This window comes from Mus pahari, chromosome 13, assembly GCF_900095145.1.
Source record: "Mus pahari chromosome 13, PAHARI_EIJ_v1.1, whole genome shotgun sequence".
In the NCBI taxonomy this organism is placed as follows: Eukaryota; Metazoa; Chordata; class Mammalia; order Rodentia; family Muridae; genus Mus; species Mus pahari.
The window spans coordinates 42,859,714-42,878,367 of NC_034602.1; the positions used below are offsets into that span (position 1 = coordinate 42,859,714).

The 18,654-nt window shown below is 39.3% G+C and overlaps 1 pseudogene; it reads left to right on the forward strand.

The window, feature by feature from the left end:
• Positions 1–15,745: 15,745 nt before the first annotated feature.
• LOC110330297 overlaps positions 15,746–18,654 on the forward strand; it is a 4,259-nt pseudogene continuing 1,350 nt past the window's right edge.

The following is an 18,654-nucleotide window of genomic DNA, read 5'->3' on the forward strand; positions in this document are numbered from 1 at the left end:
TACGACCGGGCATTCGTCAAACGGCCCCAGCTAATTACTAATGAAGTCTAACTAGCAGATGTACTACTTTGACACTATGTTTGGCATGGGAAATTAATTGGACATTGTCTAACTTGGACACTAATAGAAGTGCTATTTTTACAAATGATGTTTATAGCTCATAGGTAGTTAAGTTGATTACTTTCCTGAATTACATGTACTGTATATTTTGTAACAAACTTACTTTTATTTTAGTACAGAATACCTAATTTATGTTATTAACATTATATACTTACCCTCTGAAATGATCAGGTAAAAATTTGATAGAAATTGGAACTTAGAATACATCTTAGTGTATCTTAGAATAGAGTGTGGAGAGTTGATTATAGTTCTCATTTTAAAAATGTTGTGATTAGAACACCTATATTTCTTTATCCTGTAATAAAATGATGTTTAGACTTTGCAGAGTACATGATTCAGGAGTTAGTAAACTAGAAACTTCATTTCCCAGCATCTTAACAACAAATTATGATCAAGCTTCCTCTTCTTATTGACCACTGTACTACATTTATCAGAACATTTACATCCATTAAGCAGAGAATGCAAAGGTTATGTAACATTATGGTTCTGACAAGAACAATGGAAACCACACACACATACATACATGCACATACAAACACACACACACATACAAAGACCCAGAGATGGAACACACATACACACACACACACACACACCATACAGCCCCTCTTTGGCTTCCAGGTACAGGCAAAAGAACCTGAAAAAAATGGAAAGGTAGCTTGATGTAAAGGCAGAACTTCTACTTCCATTTGCTATTTCTGCATGGCATGTTAAGGATATAAATGCCATATTGACATCCTAAGGATGACTGAGAGTTGAGACAATTTATACAATTTACCTAGGTTGGATAGAATGCTCATTCAAGTGTAAACTAGCAATCTGTGAAGGGAATGAATGGAACTGACTGACTCACTGCTGTGTCCTCAGGTCTTAGAATTGGCTTTAGTTAGCTTTAAACTATCTACAAATATACTGCTTTGCATAATTCATGGTATTGACATAGCCAATCATTAAATAGACAGTGTTAAGTACAAGATATTATATTCACACAGGCACCTCTCAGTTAAAAAAATACAAATAATGTCTACCTTCATCCAGCTTACAGTCAAATGAGGGAGGTTATCAGAACTGCATCTCTGCTGTCTAGCTTTCGAAGTGCCAGAAGGTGCCTTAGTGAGCTGTTGGTAGAGAAAAGACATCAGCACTTTTACCCAGCTGTGAACACTATAAACTTCGGTACCAACTTGCCAGACAAGATGTGCCCACTTGTGCAGTAGGGTTATTGGATCTCTGATTGGATTTGAGTTCTGTTGCACAGGAGGGGACCCATGCCTGGTACTGTACCCCTAGCCAAAAGCATACGGCTGGGGAAGGCATAGGCCCTAATGGGGAAATTACTGCTGCTGTTCAGATCAATTAACGTAGTATGAACCTTCTGTATACGTATTGGTGTTTATACCCATAGAAAAATAATACTATCTGCCTCGATGAGAGAAGACTGTTGCTGCAGTGAAAAAGACAGTGAATGCAGAGACACACAGTTGCTCAAAGTGATCCAGTAAATAGTCCCTGAATACCCATCCTTAAAGGAAATGTTTATTCCACCCTCCCTAAGGCTAAAGGAACACTGTAGAAGAGGAAGCAGAAATATAATCGTTGGAATAGAGAGAAAGATATGTTAAATATGATTCTTCTAGGCAAGACACCTCTATTGTAGTATTCAGCTCGCAAGAAATCCATTGCCTGCACTGGGCCTAAACACAGCAGTGATTTCAACAATTAGTTATGGATGGAGGAGGGGCTTACGTGACCCTATGCCAGACTGTTGAGCTATTGGATACTGATAGGTAGTGGGAGGGATAGTCTTGCCTTTGTCTTTGTCTTTGTTTTCTGTTGCATGTTCATTGGTAAACTCACCATGCTCCAATAGATGTCTCCAAATGCAGAGTCTTGGTTAAACTCAGTCACAACACAGAATAAAAAAGACATAAATGGGGGAAACGGGTTTATGGGGAGGAGTTGCTAATGGGGTAGATGATGAGGACAATTGACATGTATTTTATACTTATAATTAACTGTATTTTATACAATGTTTATAATGCTGCCAAAGAATTAATTTGATCAACAAGAAGGGATAGCAAATAATCCCAGCTATAAATTACAGATTATGAGACATATGCTTTAGGAAAAGTATAGTTTCTTTGAGAAATTATTCTTTTCAGGCATTTCCACTGCTATATTTGTTGAATAATTGATGACTCCTCTAATCAGATACTATCTAATCTGATGGTTAACCAGAATTCACCCACTGCATGGTAGGAAAAAAAAAAAAGGACATTCCTAGAATATGGAAAGGCTGGATCCAGACCTTTGCAAATATCCCACCATATCCAAATAGTGTGTGGTCAAAAATAATGTAGTATGTTTCAGAAACTGGACAGAAGCAGCCCTCTGTGGCTGGGTAGAAATGGGAAGGGTGGCATTTGTGGAAGACGGAGGAGATCAAAATGGCTGAAACCTGTGTGCATGATGAACTTTTGACCTTTGATTCTATGATTTAATCAGTAAACATTGCATGGTTCTATGCACGATCACTTCTCAAGCTTGGTGAGAATGAGCTGGATGGGGTTGAGGTATAAATAGAACATCACTCAGGATGCGATGATAGATAAAAGAGATGATGGTGACATGAACCAAGAAGTAGACTAGAAAGTGCAAGTGAACAGGCAGATTTAAGTCATGGTCAGAATTAATTCAGAATCTCAAAACTTGCTATCGATGCTGGAGGACTATGGAAGGAGAGGGACAGTGAGGGCCACTTCTAGGTCATGTTATCATCTGAATCAGTAGAAACATTCCGTTTAATGGTATGCAAGAAGGAAGTCTGTGGCAAGAGGAAATCTAAGGAGTGTGTATGCTTTTTCCGGTTGGATAGGTTACACAAACAATTGGGGTTTGAATAGAAGTTTAGTTTGGAGATAAAATTTTGGGAAAGTTGGAAGCTAAGAAGGTGGTTCAGAGAGTACGCTGCTTCTCGTGAAGCATGAAGACCCCAGTTTAAATCTTCAGAATCTAAGTAAAGCCAGAGATGGTAGAATATGTCTGTAATCGTAGTGCTTCTGTGGCAACTTGTGTAATCCCCAGAAGTGCCTAGGCCAGCTAGCCTTATGTAAATGGAAAAGAGAATCCAAGTAAGAGTAGGTGGATGGTGAGGACTTACATGCAATGTTGTCCCCTGACCTCAACAAGCAAGCCTTGGTACTTGTATGTCTACACACAGACAAATGCACACACACACACACACACACACACACACACACACACACACACACATGNNACACACACACACACACACACACACACACACACACACACACACACATGAATGCATGCATGCACAGGAAGATTGTTTTTTAGTTTAGCAAAGCGACATTCAGTTATAGGTTTGGTATAGTTCTTTGGTATAGGCCTTCCAAACATGAGGATCTGAGTTCAAATCCTTAGAACGCACATAAAACCAGATGTGTCAGTGAGCATCTGCAAGCTCAATGCTCCTACAGGGAGATTAGCATACATGGGGGAATCACAGAGCAGCTAGCCTGGTGTGAGTATGGGAGAGTGCCTGTGTGTGAGCCAGAGGACAGTCTCTCTTATTAAGGCAGGGGCTCTGGTTTGATGCTACAGACACCAACTCAGGTGGCAGGAAAAGTGGCAGGAAAATACTTCCCTGACATGAAGTCCCTTTGTAAACTCTGAGGAGATGCAACAACTAAGCCCGCCTCCCAAGCTTAACTGTCCTAATGGCAGTTCCAGCCTCTGTAACGGTCACAAAAGTCATCTCTTGCCTGAAATAGGACTCTTCCCAGATTATTAATTTTCGGCAAAATTCTGAACCGGAAAATCCACCAATCCCCGAACTTCTCACAGAAACCACCAATCCCTGAGCATGAAAAACCACCAATCCCTGAGCTCCCCAAGCTTGGGACTCGAAATCTTATCAATCCTCACCCTGGAAATCTCTGCCTTGAAAAGCTCTGCCCCCTCAAAAATCTTCTATAAGCCCTGACAGCTGTCCAGTTCCCTGCTGTCTTCAGTCATTCTGGAGCAGAAGCAGCCAACACTGGTTTTTGTTCCTCCACCCCTATTTATTTATTTATTATTTATTTATTTATTTATTTATTTGCTACCTGGTGTGACTCTTTCATCAGAAGAAGCCAAGAAACAAAGAAGGAAAGATGGGAAGAAATGGCTCTTAGCTGAGTCTCCGTTCACATCCCTAGGAAGTGCAACCCTGAAGTGGAGCCGCTAAGCACACTTGTTACACTGTAACACTCCTGCTCAGGCAGATAACCTCACTCGTGGCTGCAGCACCTCTGCTGAGGAGGCCTCCACTCAGAGCTGTGCGGTTCCTGGGCTCTCGTGTGTCTAAGGACGTTGTCTCTCTCAAAGCAGTGTGGGTCCTGGGTTCCGCAGTCCCAGGATACCTTTCAATGTGAACATGAGTGACAACAGGTGTACTGTGCAGTGATAACAGTTCTCAGGCTTGTGTCTTGTTGTGTGCCTAGTTAGGAAAGGGAGAAGAGCAGAAAAAGAAAACTGATTGCCTAAGGTATGTGTGCTTCCACACAATATGCAAAACGTAGTGACTTCGCTTTAGTATCTTCCCTAGGGAAGATGTCCTGAGGAATAAAAGAAGACATTATGTACCTCAGCACACAGTGTTTCTGTTTGTTTTCCCTAAAACTAACAGAAAAGTTCTTTGGGGTGCCTGTGGACTATGTTCCTCCATTTCAACTATTTTCCCACATTAATTTTTTCCTCTTCTGAAAAGAGAGGGGCAGCTCTGAATTCGATGTCTTCCAGTGTAAAAAGACAATGTGAGAAGTACTCACGAATAAACAAATACTTGTTATAGATTACTGGATTGACAGCTTATTGGAAAACTCACCTCTGCTTGAAGGCTATTGTTTGAGGAAACTGTTCAACTACTTTACTCTTGTGGCTTTATAAATACCGTGTCCTAAACTGCTCCTTGCCATATATTAAGAATTTGACTCACATACAGACACAGAAACACACACTCTTCTGTACATTTTTTTCTTTGCATAATCTTCTAATTGCTGAAATACTTCACCAAGCTGCAGTGTATATGCTAAAAAATCACACCCTTGTGAATTTCTATCCTCTTTGACATCTCTATATCTGTCATCTATGTGCCTGCCTGCCTGCTTCTCTCTCTCTCTCTCTCTCTCTCTCTCTCTCTCTCTCTCTCTCTCTCTCTCTCTCTCTCTCCATCATACATGCAAAACCTTCTGAGTCTCATTAGTGTTGTTCTTTATGTGTGTTTAGGGCAGAGGTCTCATCTCTGAAAACAATACAGACAAACACAACGTTGTCTGTATTCTCTCTGCCTCTGCACCATTAGCTCTAACTGCCCAAAGCTCTTCAGGTAGGGGTGAGGCCTTGTGAAATTTTCCTCCACCCATATTCACAGACATAAGATAATTTTAAGTTGAGACATCTTAGTTCCGTTGCAGGTTGTAAATTATTTTTGTAAAAAACGTTTCTTAACAAAACTCTTTCTGGGTGATTCTGTTGCTTGAAGTTGTCTTCCAGCTTCTCCTTTGTTTCTCATGGTGAAAAGCAATAAATCAGCTTCCAGCCTATTGCCAGAGTGATGAATCTGTATGTGTATAGATGGAATTGAGAGTGTGTCTGTTATGGAATTGCACTGATAGGAACTTTTCATGGACATATTTATTCATTCAGAAATATTATTCAGCACCTACTAGTCATTTTAATAACAGGTGTGATGAAACATCTGTCATCTGAGATCTTACAGTCATGTGGAGATGCAGGAAATACCATGACGTTTATATTATAGTATATTTAATCCGTTTGTAATATAAATATATATATCCATGGTAGTGGTCAGAGTTTTCTACAAAACAGAGTTTCTACAAAACAAAAATATATATAATGTGTGTGTGTATGCATCTATCTATCTATCTATCTATCTATCTATCTATCTATATCTACCTACCTACCTACCTACCTACCTACCTACCTACCTACCTACCTGTAGAGTTATCTATCTCCACTATGTAACTATAAATCATCTATCTCTCTATCGGTTGAAATGGATTTGAAGGAATGACTTACACAGTATTTAAAGGCAGCAAATCTGAGGTAGGATTTCTGTTATTTCTCTGAGGCCATCTCTGCTAACTTTAGGTTCACTCCTAAGTACTTTAATTGTTTGAATAAAGGAGTTTCATGTATGTTACAAAAGATAAGCTGCTTCCTGTGAGCTGATTCACTGTAAGTGCTTGTCATAACTACCAAATCTAGAGAGATTCAGACTAGAATTTGTTTCAGCAACTGACTATTATATTTTATGCAAGTGGATATAAGAAATTAACCATTGGACCAATAAGAATATAGACTATACCTTTGGAGTTTATTGCTTATATTGGATAGTAATACACATTATATATACAAATAATGTAGGAAACAGTTAAGAAATGACATGAACTAAGTATGACTCTACTTTGAGAGCAAACTCTGAGAGTAGCATTTGAGTAAGTACATGAACAATGGAACACTTTATGCCTTTTTTACTTTTGTTGTCACCACTAGACTTTTATTAATAATACCATCTATATCTGTTCTTTGGTGTGAAGTGGGGTGTTTACCTGGGAAGCTAAACAAGCTAAGAATGCAGAAAGCCAAGATATGAAATAAGGTCTGTGACAAAGGCTTTTGATCCCTTACAAATCACAACAGAACTCATAGCTTCAGACAACAAAAATAATAGTTATCATTTTTCATGATCATACAAGTTTTTTCAGATAAATTTCCTAGCCTAGGTTAACATGCTGGACACATATTATTGAAATATTATCACATTTGTAGATCTTTGGCCCTCAACTGGAATAACTAGCATGAATGACTGGGCCTTTGTCCGTGTGGTTTCCTGTCCCTCAGAATGTCAGGGCTTGCTTGACTAGTAGCAGAAAATTTCTTGAAATCTTCAGAGGCCAAGTATAAATGGTCCCACATAAAGTTTCATTTCGCATTTTGTGTAACCAATGATCCATTTACAAATGTTGGACAGTACAGGTGGATACTGACAAAAACATGCAAGTAGAAGGCAGAGGTCATTAGGAACCATGACTGGAATAATTGGTAGATAATAAGTAAACCCAAATATTGTAGAGTTATTTAGGCAGTACAAGCTGATAGTGCAGTGGGACGAGATATCAGGTTCACATGTTCTAGGAACTGGATCTACCTGAATGCTTTGTTCTCGCTAGACTCTCACATAACACATGGCAAAAGAAAGCAACTATGTTGAAGGCATTGAGCTACACTTTATAGGTTATTCAAACTATAGCTCTGCATAGTGCCTCCTGTACTAGAAAGCTTGGGTTGCTGCAATAAAACATTACAATGTGCCAACTTCAAAACTTTCATTTAAGGCTGTGACTATAGCTGAGCTGAGGAGTGTTTCTCTCATACAGTTGATATCAGTTCCAACATTATAAAGAACATAGGTTTTTGGTTTTTTTTTGGGGGGGGGTCTTCTTTTTCAGTTATGGGGACTTAAAAAATCTCAAGCTCAAGATATTTGAAGATTCAGTTCATGATGAACATCCTGTTTCTGAATTCCAGGTGGCCACCTTCTTGGTGGATTCGTACAGAGGAGAAGGAGGGATCACAGGAGGAAAGGCAATACTGATTCTCCCTTTGAAGGACTAAAGCCACAGCATTCTGCCTTTGTGTTCTAGCTCCTCTAGTCCTAGTAAGCCATGACAGTTCATCTACAGGTGTTACTACAATGGGAGTTAGGACTTCATTATGAATTTGGGGAAAATATAAATATTGCTTTTATAGCACTATGCCAAAGTTTGACAGAATATATGACTAGGCCCTCTTTGGAGGCCCTTCCTTGTAAGAGGTGTGCCAGTCTGTTGCCAGGTGACTGGCAGTGACTCCCTGTGCTGTAAGACGTGCATAGTCCCACCACTATGAAGGTGAACTTGACTTTATTTTATGTTGTAACCAATGGATAGTGAACAGTTATGGATTGTACTAAGACTAAATTAAAGCCTTGTGAAACATTTCAATATCTACCCATAGCTCTTCGACTTTCCCTTCTACCATCTAAATGACATGCTCTGAACAATGGCTCCTCTTTTATTCTGGATCCTTAAATTTAAATAAATCCATATCATATGATAGTAATTGACCTATGGCCACTGAGATAAAATGTGGATAAGCAATGGATGTATATTTTTATGGATGGACATTTAGTAATAGTTGAGAGAACTTACTGCTTGAAATTAAGACTCACTGGATCCTAGCAACTGCATTGAGCAGGTTACAGCCACCTGTAACTGCAGCTCCAAGAATATCCTACACCTTTGGAATCCATGGACACCCACATTAAAGCAAACATACTCATACTCATACATATACAGACACATAGTTTAAAATAATGAAAATAGATGTTTAAAAATATACACTTCATACACTAAACAACTGATATTTCGGGACTGGGTCATGTTGCAAAAAAAGAGTGCTGATTGATAAATTAATAGTACAGGTTTTGAATGGTGAGATGATGAGTTAATAGAGAAAAGCCCTTGCTCATTTTCTAGAGGACCCAGGTTCATTTAGAACACTCAGATGGCAGCTCACAATGTTTCCTAACTCAAGTTCCAGGGATTTAGTACCCTCTTCTGACCACCATAGGCACCAGATACACACAAGGGACATACACAACTATGTAGTTAAAATGCTCATAAATGTAGAGTTTCATAAAACTAATAGCAAAAAATCAAATGTTCTGTGACTATATTAAGACCAACAAACTAAATTATGACCATTGACTCTAGGGATTATTAATGGAAGCCTTAAAAATGGCAGCCTGTATTGTAAAAGGATAGTGCCCTGAAATCATCCTGATCATAATCAGGCAGGCAGGTCATCTGTATAACAACCATGCAACTTGGGTAAGGATACGGAAGACAAAGGATTCCCCTTTCTTGCAGGTTACGTTTTTTTTTCTTTTATCCAATAAATAAAATAACATAACATAAAATAAAATAGACAAAGAAGAGATAAGTTAGGAAAATTAATGTCAACTTTAAAACAAGCATAAAAGGAATAAGAAAAGGGACGTTGTTAAGAATTTAAGGCTATACTTAAATGTCTATTCTTCTCATCACACAAAGGTAAAACTGAAGAATTACATGAACCAGAAAGGAATCATAAACTTTTCCAGCATTGAAGATTGAACCCAGGCCTCGGTTATCATTTTCTTTTAAAACCTTTGATTTAGGTAACAGGAGAGTAAGCAAGCCCTTTTAGGGAATGAAATGACTCCAGGCGATAATGGCCATGCAAATGTTCCAAGGAGAGCTAATTAGGCTTTCTAGAAAGAGGGTTGTCTCAGGCAGGATGCAGAATGAGCCTGTGGTGGCTTGAATGAAAACGGTCCCCATAGACTCAAAAGGAGTGGCACTATTAGGAGGCATGGGCTTGTTGTAGTAGAAGTAGCCTTGTTGGAGCAAGAGGGTCACTGGGGTTGGGCTTTGAGTTTTGAATGCTCAAGCTAGGCCCAGTGTCACTCTCTCTTCCTGCTGCCTGAAGACCTTGAAGTAGAACTCTCTACTCCTTTTCCAGAACCATGTCTCCCAACCTGTCACTGTGCTTCCACCATGAAAATAATGGGCAAAACCTCTGAAACCAGTCTCAATTATATACTTTTCTTTATAATTGCTGCTGTGGTTATGGTTTCTCTTCATAGAATCAAAAAGACAAACAAAGTCCTAAGACAATGATTATTAATTATGAAGATGGCTAGAGGTACAGGAGCTCAAGCAAAGTTTATAGAAAGTTGGATTGTCAAAGGTATTGACAGCCTAAGCACAGGCTTTGAACAGATTGCTGCTGTTCTAAACACATGATGACTTTTCCTTCTTCTCTTTGAGGAAGGTACAGGGCATATTCTTAGTCAGCTTTGGTGGCCTGGAGCGCTGATGCAGAAGGCCATTCTAGACCTCACACTTGCTTTGGCCAGCATGAGTTTGTGCTGCTTGTTTCTGAATGCTTTCTGTTTCTGAATGGCATGATTTCGATCACATTTCTTCCCTTATCCACAAATATATATTTAATACATGTTGAGCAATGTGTGTCTGTGTGTGTGTGTGTGTATACATGTATGTGCATGCATTTGTGATTGCTTTTAATTCACAGTACAGTAAATTCAGCAGAGACTCACCCATATCTATAACCCCATAAGCTTCCAAGTATGTTCCATAGACTGGGGTAAATTAAATGTTATCATTTGTAAGGGGAATAGTACACAATAACTGATACTATCGGTCCCAGTCATGTTTCATTTTCCTTCCTACTGTGGTGACCACACAGTCGCAACTATGGATCTTTCTGTTCATATGGTGCCCTGTTGATGCTGACCAATCAGTGCACGCAGGCTTAATCCCAGCAAAATCTTTTAAAGATATCTCAAGATCCCTACAACTCTCATGTTCTTTTACCTTTGTCCTAAGAAATGGACTTTTCCAACAAAGGCTGGCTTTTCATCTGTAATAGAGCCAGGAACATGCCACAGAGGCACAGCGGCTGACCTACAGTCATCAGTAGTGTGGCGGGTGAATTCTAAATCTCTCTTTAAGTTACTGAGGTCTTGATATGACATATTGCTTTCAGGTACCATGGGGATGAATTATTCTTTGGACACTAGGACTCCGGACAAATATTTTGAACCTTAAAAACCCCTTAGTGTACATTAAATAATCAGAAAACAAAAATGTTTCCCCCCAGGACAAAAGCCTTGGCCTCTTTTATAGTATTTCAATCACACTCTCTTTCCAAGTGAGAGTTTTTATTTATTTATTAATTTTGGTACCTCTCCTGACAAATGTGTTATATCTTAGTCCCAGAGAAGCCATGCATTTGTTTTATAGTATCACTCTGAAGGACTGTTTGAAGGATTTAGATGTGGCTTTCAATCCTGTTTCTGCTATCTACCTCATCATAACGTGGGGACCAGCAGGTGACACAGTCCCTCTGAGTGCAGCATTCCAGCAAATAAGGCTGTCCTTATGTTTGCAGTTACTATTTTTCTTTAACTTTGGACAAATGTCTGTGTGTTTCATTACCGGGCTGGACAGATTGGCATATCTCCAACTCTCTAGCTCTCAATCATGGCCTCCTTTGTAAATATTAGGTGAAGGAGAATTGTCAAATGTTCTTTGTTCCTTCTAGAAACAACCTTTTCAAAGGTGTAGCTACATACCTCCACTCCCACTAAATAGGTCAGAACAGTTTTAACAGCATGGAAATGCTCTACATGGTCCATTTGTTTTCAGAAATCTTCTCTGGAAAGATGGGAACAGGGAGAACATTTCCCATCTCCCCATCTGCTGATCTTCCTCCTTGCTTCTTTTTTTATCCCTTGCTTATCTATCTTTTCTTGATGTCCCCTGTTTGTTTATATATCTTGTCTTGTTGTTTTCACCGGTCCAGTTTCATTGAAAGAAATAGTGTGGTGGCTGTTTTTAGCTGCTTCATGAGTTTGGTTCTTAAATTTAAGGCCCTTTTATTTCCTATAGATGAAGGCTTTGATTCTGAGGTAAATCTTCATCTATTGAGTCTTGAACCCATGTTTCTTTCACTTCCTGCACTATTTTATTAGCCCTACAGGCTTCATGATTCATCTCTGTCAATACTCTCAGAAGTGCTGGGTGAGATGCATGATGCTCTTTGCGGATGCTCTCTCCCTCTCTGCCGTGAGGCAGCTTGATGGAGTGATATTGGGATGAGGTGGGGCAGGAGGAGAGGGATGAAACCCATGTTTCATAGCAGGCTCCCTGTTTTTTAACCCAACACTACCTAGGCTATTATTTTCATACGCCATTTCCCTATTCTGAGTATGTCTCGTCTCTTCTACAATTGCCCAGCCCCGGGGGCTTATAAGAGAGCAGAGAAGGCTGGTTTTTAATAGTTCATTAGAAATAAGATATGTGTAAGAATATCTAAAATTTGACTCAGTTGATGACACATTACACAGTCCAGAGAACATTTCCTTTTGAATAGGGAAATCCTATAATGTCCCCCCATACTATTTTGTCCCATTTAAGGACCTGAATTATATATTCATGCAATTTATGTGAATTCAGCTGTATACAGGTTGACACAAAGAAAGAGAGCAGCACACAGAAAAGAAGACAAAGACGGATAAGCCTCTACCAACAGAAGCAACAGTGACATATTTCAATGTTTGAATATTGGACTTGCTGAGAGATGGCATGTCAGCAGTTTCCTACAAAATGCCAAGGGTAGATTTTAACTTCATGAATTCTCCCCCTTTCTACCTTTGGCATGGTTTTGTCCTTGTATGTCCATATAAACTTGGGCACACACATGTCCCCTATTGCCCCACTGAAGTGCACTCTTTAAGCATGATGATCATCCACTGACTGTCTCCCAGTTGTCAGGCATTTAGCATGTATTCACACATCATTGTGTGCGTAAAACACACATCACAGTACGATGCATGACTCAAAGTAAATGCAGTTCCTTTCCATGGCCTTTCATGAAATTAAGACATATAGCTGATTAGTCCCTTTCACAGAGATGTATTCAGAATTTTTGCTCACCTGGTGTCTTTTTAACTGACATAGGATCATTTTCATGTGCAACACAAAGATGTTTCATTCCCTCAAACTGTGTCACTCTGCTCATGACATCCTGCTGCACTCTGGAACAGCTGTTCAGAGAACTTCTGGTTTTGTCCTTCCACAGCATGATTTCCTTTCTTCTGAATCCAGCTACATCTACTCCCCCTTCCCTGCATGCAATCTCTTCCTTAGGACACACAAGGCAAGTATCCTTTCATATTCAAGGTGCTGAAGATACAGGAATTATAATAACTGAGAACATAGCCGCTAAGATCTGCTGCCTTCTAAATATGCATCCTTAGGCACATTATTTAATTTCCTTATGCCTAGCCTCATTTAAGAAAAAAATCACATCACATTAGTCTGCAAAAGATTTTATGAGTTACATACAAACATCTGAGTACTATGCATGACTCAAAGTAAAGCATTGTGTGCTTATGCACCTTTTAGACTGGCCTTAGATTTCACCTCCTTCAGGAGAATTTCTTTAGCCCCCATTTTTCTCTGAACAAAATGGCATGGTGGGCCTTCATTGTACATGGTTGTTATTGGTTTGTTTTAGTTACCTATTTAGTTGTTGGTTTGGTTAGTTACCTATTTGTAAGTCTGTCTCTACTATTAAGTGGAAGTTATGTGAATTTAGGGAATTATTTAGTTTGGACATACAATCTATTACATTATGTTGTACCTTACATTATACATATTTCATTATAGGGATCCAAAATTGATTGTCAACTGAGCAAATTATCAACTTTACTGTGATCATTCTAATTAATCTCTGTGTATTATTTACTATACATTCTCTATGTCACAATTATGACTCATGAGATGGGTATTATTAAACCCACTTTCCAGAAGTGAAGGAAGAAACACAAAGATTAAGTAACATGCACAGGATACATTGCCAGTATATGTGAGAAAGGGAGTGCAATCAAGCGATCTGATCTAGGAGTTCAGATTCTTACTAATTTTGCCATCTGCCTCCAAAAGAATTTAACAAGGGGAAGGGAAAAGTTGGAAAAAAAATAAGGAAAACAGGCAAGAGAGGGGAGGATGGGTAAAGGCAACGGGCAAAATAGTCTCAACGGCATTACCAAAGTCCTTGCAAAACTCCCTCACTGATTGTTGATTTATGTTAAATCCTTGACTTTTCAAAACAGTCACTATAAAATATAGCCATGTAGAATCCACTTCTTCATTTACTGTGAAAAATAACGTGTGCGCATTACCCATTAAATCATTCAGCTCTGCATAATATCCCAACAAGGGGGAAAATGTTGGTTTCTACATATACCTTTGGGTCCCTGGAGGCTGTGGCCTGATCGACTCTTTCTGATGCTTATGTAACAGGTTTTTCCTCGATGCTGGGAAATAAATGTGAAGCCAGACTCTGTGCTTGGGAACAAGAATCATATCAACTTTCAAATAAGGATGAATTTTTTTCTCATTTGGCTATCTTTTCAACCTCAACTTTCATTCCTTGTGATAGTTAGTTTTTTTTTCAACTTGACACAAGCTAGAGTCATCTCTGAAGAGGGATTCCCATTTGAAAAAAAAAAATGCTCCTTCAAATTAGCCTGTAAGCAAGTTTGTGGAAGAATTATCTTGATTAATGATTGATGCTGGAGCTCACTGTGGGCTGTGCCACCCCTGGGCAGGTGGTCCTGAGTTGTATAGGAAAGCAAGCCAAGCGAGCCATGGGGAGCTTCAGTTGCTGCTTCCAAGTTCCTGCATTGACTTTCTGCCTTGCCTTCTTTTGATGATGGACTCAAATATGAAAGTGTAAGCCAAATAAAGCCTTTCTTAACTAAGTTGATATTGGTGAATGTTTTACCACATCAACAAAAACCAAAGCAGGATAGTCCTATATAATTATAGAAATACATGCACAGACCTCTACACTACCATGTATAGTTTCTTGTCAATCTAGGGTGTTATATCCCAGCTTCATTTTGACCATCTTAAATAACAACAGTTTAATTGACAATAAACTTTATATCTAAGTTCAGTCAGGTTTACAACATTTTATCAAATTGCAAAGCTAATTAATTAGTTGCAAAGTCCAGCTAAAACTTGAGAACCTGCAACCCTATGCTGCTCTTCTGTTTCACTTGACAGCCATTATTTCTAGTATGATAAGGTTATACCAAATTAGGGGGAAAATCCATATAAAATATATTAAATATCCATTTTTGAGATAGAGTCTTAGCTTTGTAGAATAATATTATGACTGAGTCTTGTGAATTATAGGACCTCATATAATCTAAATAGACTAACTATTGTAATTAACTTCTGCCTCAGCTTGAAAATATGAATTTGCATTTTATCACAAATGTTATGATTAGCAACTAGAGAAATCTTGTAATGTGAAAGAAAGAAAAGATGTTCTAATTCTACAACATGATAATTCATTTTACACACATTCATGTACATACACATATACATACACATACACATACATATACATATACATGCATATATTTCTTGATACAGTACAATATGCTCTACCATTGAATTCAATCACTAGCCCACTTGCATATGCCCTTTTAAGTCATTTTATGCCCAATTATTTCTAAAAATTTTATAATTTTTATCATATTTCATATTCTTACTGTTTCAATGAATTTATTATACATATTTCTCTGAGTAATGATGAACATTTCACAATAAAAATATAGATAGGTGCAGACCTATTCAATAGGTAATTTCTAATTCTCTTTTCACATGTTGAGTTATAAACTTCTTTACTATTGTTCAAAATCTTGTAGGAGATGCTGGCACATGTGGCCTTTCTTGTACAGATAGCTGAAAGACATCATATTAGAGAGTGATAAACACATTTCAGGCTCCGATGCTGCAGAGAAATGTTTTAGGGTATTGCTAGTGCTTCCAACAAGCTCTGCCTTGTGATTTGGTGCCTTGCATCGCCTTCATAGATCCTTGAGTTCTTCCTTCATACAGTGAGTGTGGTCGTAATGGCTTCACAGGTATGGTGTGAGTATTAAATGAGATAGGACCCTGAAACCTTTTCTTTGGTGTTCCAAGGTTTTAATGTTCTTGCCAAATTATTTTCCCAGATAGTCACAAATAAGGACTGAAAAAAATTTCCATTTCATTTCAACTTTTCCAGCATGTTCTTATTATAGTGTGTTGATAATGCGGTAAATTATAGGAGTTTGCTATTATTTCTTAAGCCTTTGCCTTGTTTCTAAGGAAGAATAAGCATGTAGTTGTAAACTGGCTACCAGCTATTCTACACTGGTTGTGTATTATTGATATCCACTTCTCATTTGTTGATTGCAACTGCTTGCTGACTTAGGACAACATTTTTCTCCCCTAGAAGAAAAATCTTACATATAAAATTATTGTTATTTCTAATTTATATTTTCCATTATTAACAAGTTTAAAATGTCTATTTCTTAACATACTCTATAGTTTTTCTTCCTATTTTCTCATAAAGTCTGGTAATTATGGGATAAATCAATAGCCAGACCTCTTGCACTCATGAAGTATTTTACATCTATGCTTGTGTGTAGGTTAGAACTAATGAAACCTTGTCTGTATAAAGTATAATTTTCTTGGTTTGTTTAGAATAAATCAACATGTCTACTGAATTCTTTCTAACACTGGGTTTCTATCTACAGAGGATTTTTACTTCACTTACTAGATATCTAGGTACACTATTTACCACACATGGTGTAAGCTCTAGGCAGGAGTTCTGTAAACCATGAGTACTTTGTAGATAGGAACCAATGGAATCTATGACCTTGTGCACAAATAATCTTTATCGCTGAACTCTTGCGAATGACTGACTCCCTCCAGTGTTAACAGAACAGCAGAAAATATCAGTATTATTGGAAGTAACTGCATAAATAATAGAAATTACAGACGTTTTAATTTTAGTTGCTGTTTCTATTTTAATTTACTTTGCTGTTATTTCAAATTTTTCATGAGTGTCTTGCAGACTATGGTCTAGGTAGTCCAAAACTGACTGCCTTGTAATAGAAAATAAGGAATCTCCTTCTGGCTGCCCTCGCATCAAGATGTAGAACTCTTAGCTCTTCTAGCACCATGTAAGCCTGGATGCTGCCATCCTTCCTGCCATGATGATGATGGACTGAAGCTCCGAATTTGTAGAAGTAAAGAAGCTGAAATAAAGAGGATAAACAAGGAACTGGCAAATATTAGATCAAAATTTAAAAGTGACAAGGCTCTTGATGGCTATAGTAAAAAGAAGTAGGTCTGCAAACTGCTCTTTATCTTCCTCCTTGGTCATGACATTGACTTTGGATACATGGAAGCAGATTGGCTACCTTTTCATCTCTGTATTGGTGAACATGAATAGCGAATTGATCAGGCTGATTAACAATGCTTTCAAGAATGACCTGACCAGCCCCAATCCGACATTTATGGGCCTTGCCCTGCACTCCATTACCAATGTGGATGGCTGTGAGATGGTGGAGGCCTTTGCAAGAGAGATCCCAAAGATCCTTGTGGCAGGAAATACCATGAATAGTGTGAAGCAGAGCGCAGCCCTGTACTTGTTGCGCCTATACAGGACATCCCCTGACCTAGTTCCCATGGGCGACTGGACATCTTGTGCAGTACACCTCTTCAATGACCAGCACTTGGGTGTAGTGACTGCTGCAACTAGCCTCATCAGCACACTGGCCCAGAAGAATCCTGAGGCGTTCAAAACCTCTGTCCCTCTAGCTGTCTCTCGACTGAGCAGAAATGTGACGGCTGCATCAACAGATCTTTGGGATTATACTTACTTTGTCCCAGGCCCTTGGCTGTTAGTCAAACTTCTGAAACAGCTGCAATGATAACCACTCCCAGACCCTGTGGTGCATGGCTGCCTGACTGAGCGCTTGGAGACCATCCTGAACAAGGCCAAGGAGCCACCCAAATCCAAGAAGATCCAGCATTCAAATGCCAAGAACACTGTGCTGTTTGAGGCCATCAGCCTGATCATCCACCATGACAGGGAACCAAACTTAATCGTCCACACCTGCAACCAGCTGGGCCAGTTCCTGCAGCACCAGGAGACTAACCTAAGCTACCTGGTTCTGGAGAACATGTGCACACTGATCAGCTCTGAGTTCTCTCAGGAGGCTGTCAAGACCCACATTGAGACTGTCATCAATGCCTTGATGACAGAATGAGAAGTGAGCGTGAGGTAGTGGGTTGGGGACCTGCTCTATGCCATGTGTGACCGAAGCAACACCCAGTAGATTGTGTCTGAGATGATGAGTTACCTAGAAATGGCTGACTACTCCATCCGAGAGGAAATTGTGCTAAAAGTGTCCATCCTGGTTGAGAAGTATACAGTGAGTACACTTGGTATTTGGACACCATCCTCAACCTTATCCGCATTGCAGGGAACTATGTGAGTGAAGAGTGGGTACTATGTCATCCAGATTGCTATCAATCGTGGTGATGTGCTGGGTTTTACTCCAAGACTGTGTTTGAGGCATCACAGGCTCCAGCATGTCAAGAGAACTTGATCAAAGTGGGAGGTTACATCCTGAGGGAGTTTGAAAACCTGATAGCTGGCAACCTATGATCCAACCCCTCTGATCCAGTTCAACCTGCTCCACTCCAAGTTCCACCTGTGCAGCGTCTCCACTTAGGCACTCCTACTGTCCATTGACATCAAGTTAGTGAACCTCTTTTCAGAGGTAAAGGCTACCGTCAGGACATGCTGCTCAGTGACAGCCATCTGAAAAATGCAGGTGTGGAGCTGCAACACCTGACTGTGGAGTACCTGCAAATGAGTACTGTCGCCAGCACTGACATCCTGGAAACTGTCCTGGAGGAAATGCCACCCTTCCCTGAGCAAGAAAGAGGAGGAGGAAGAGGAGGAGGAGGAGAAGGAGGAGGA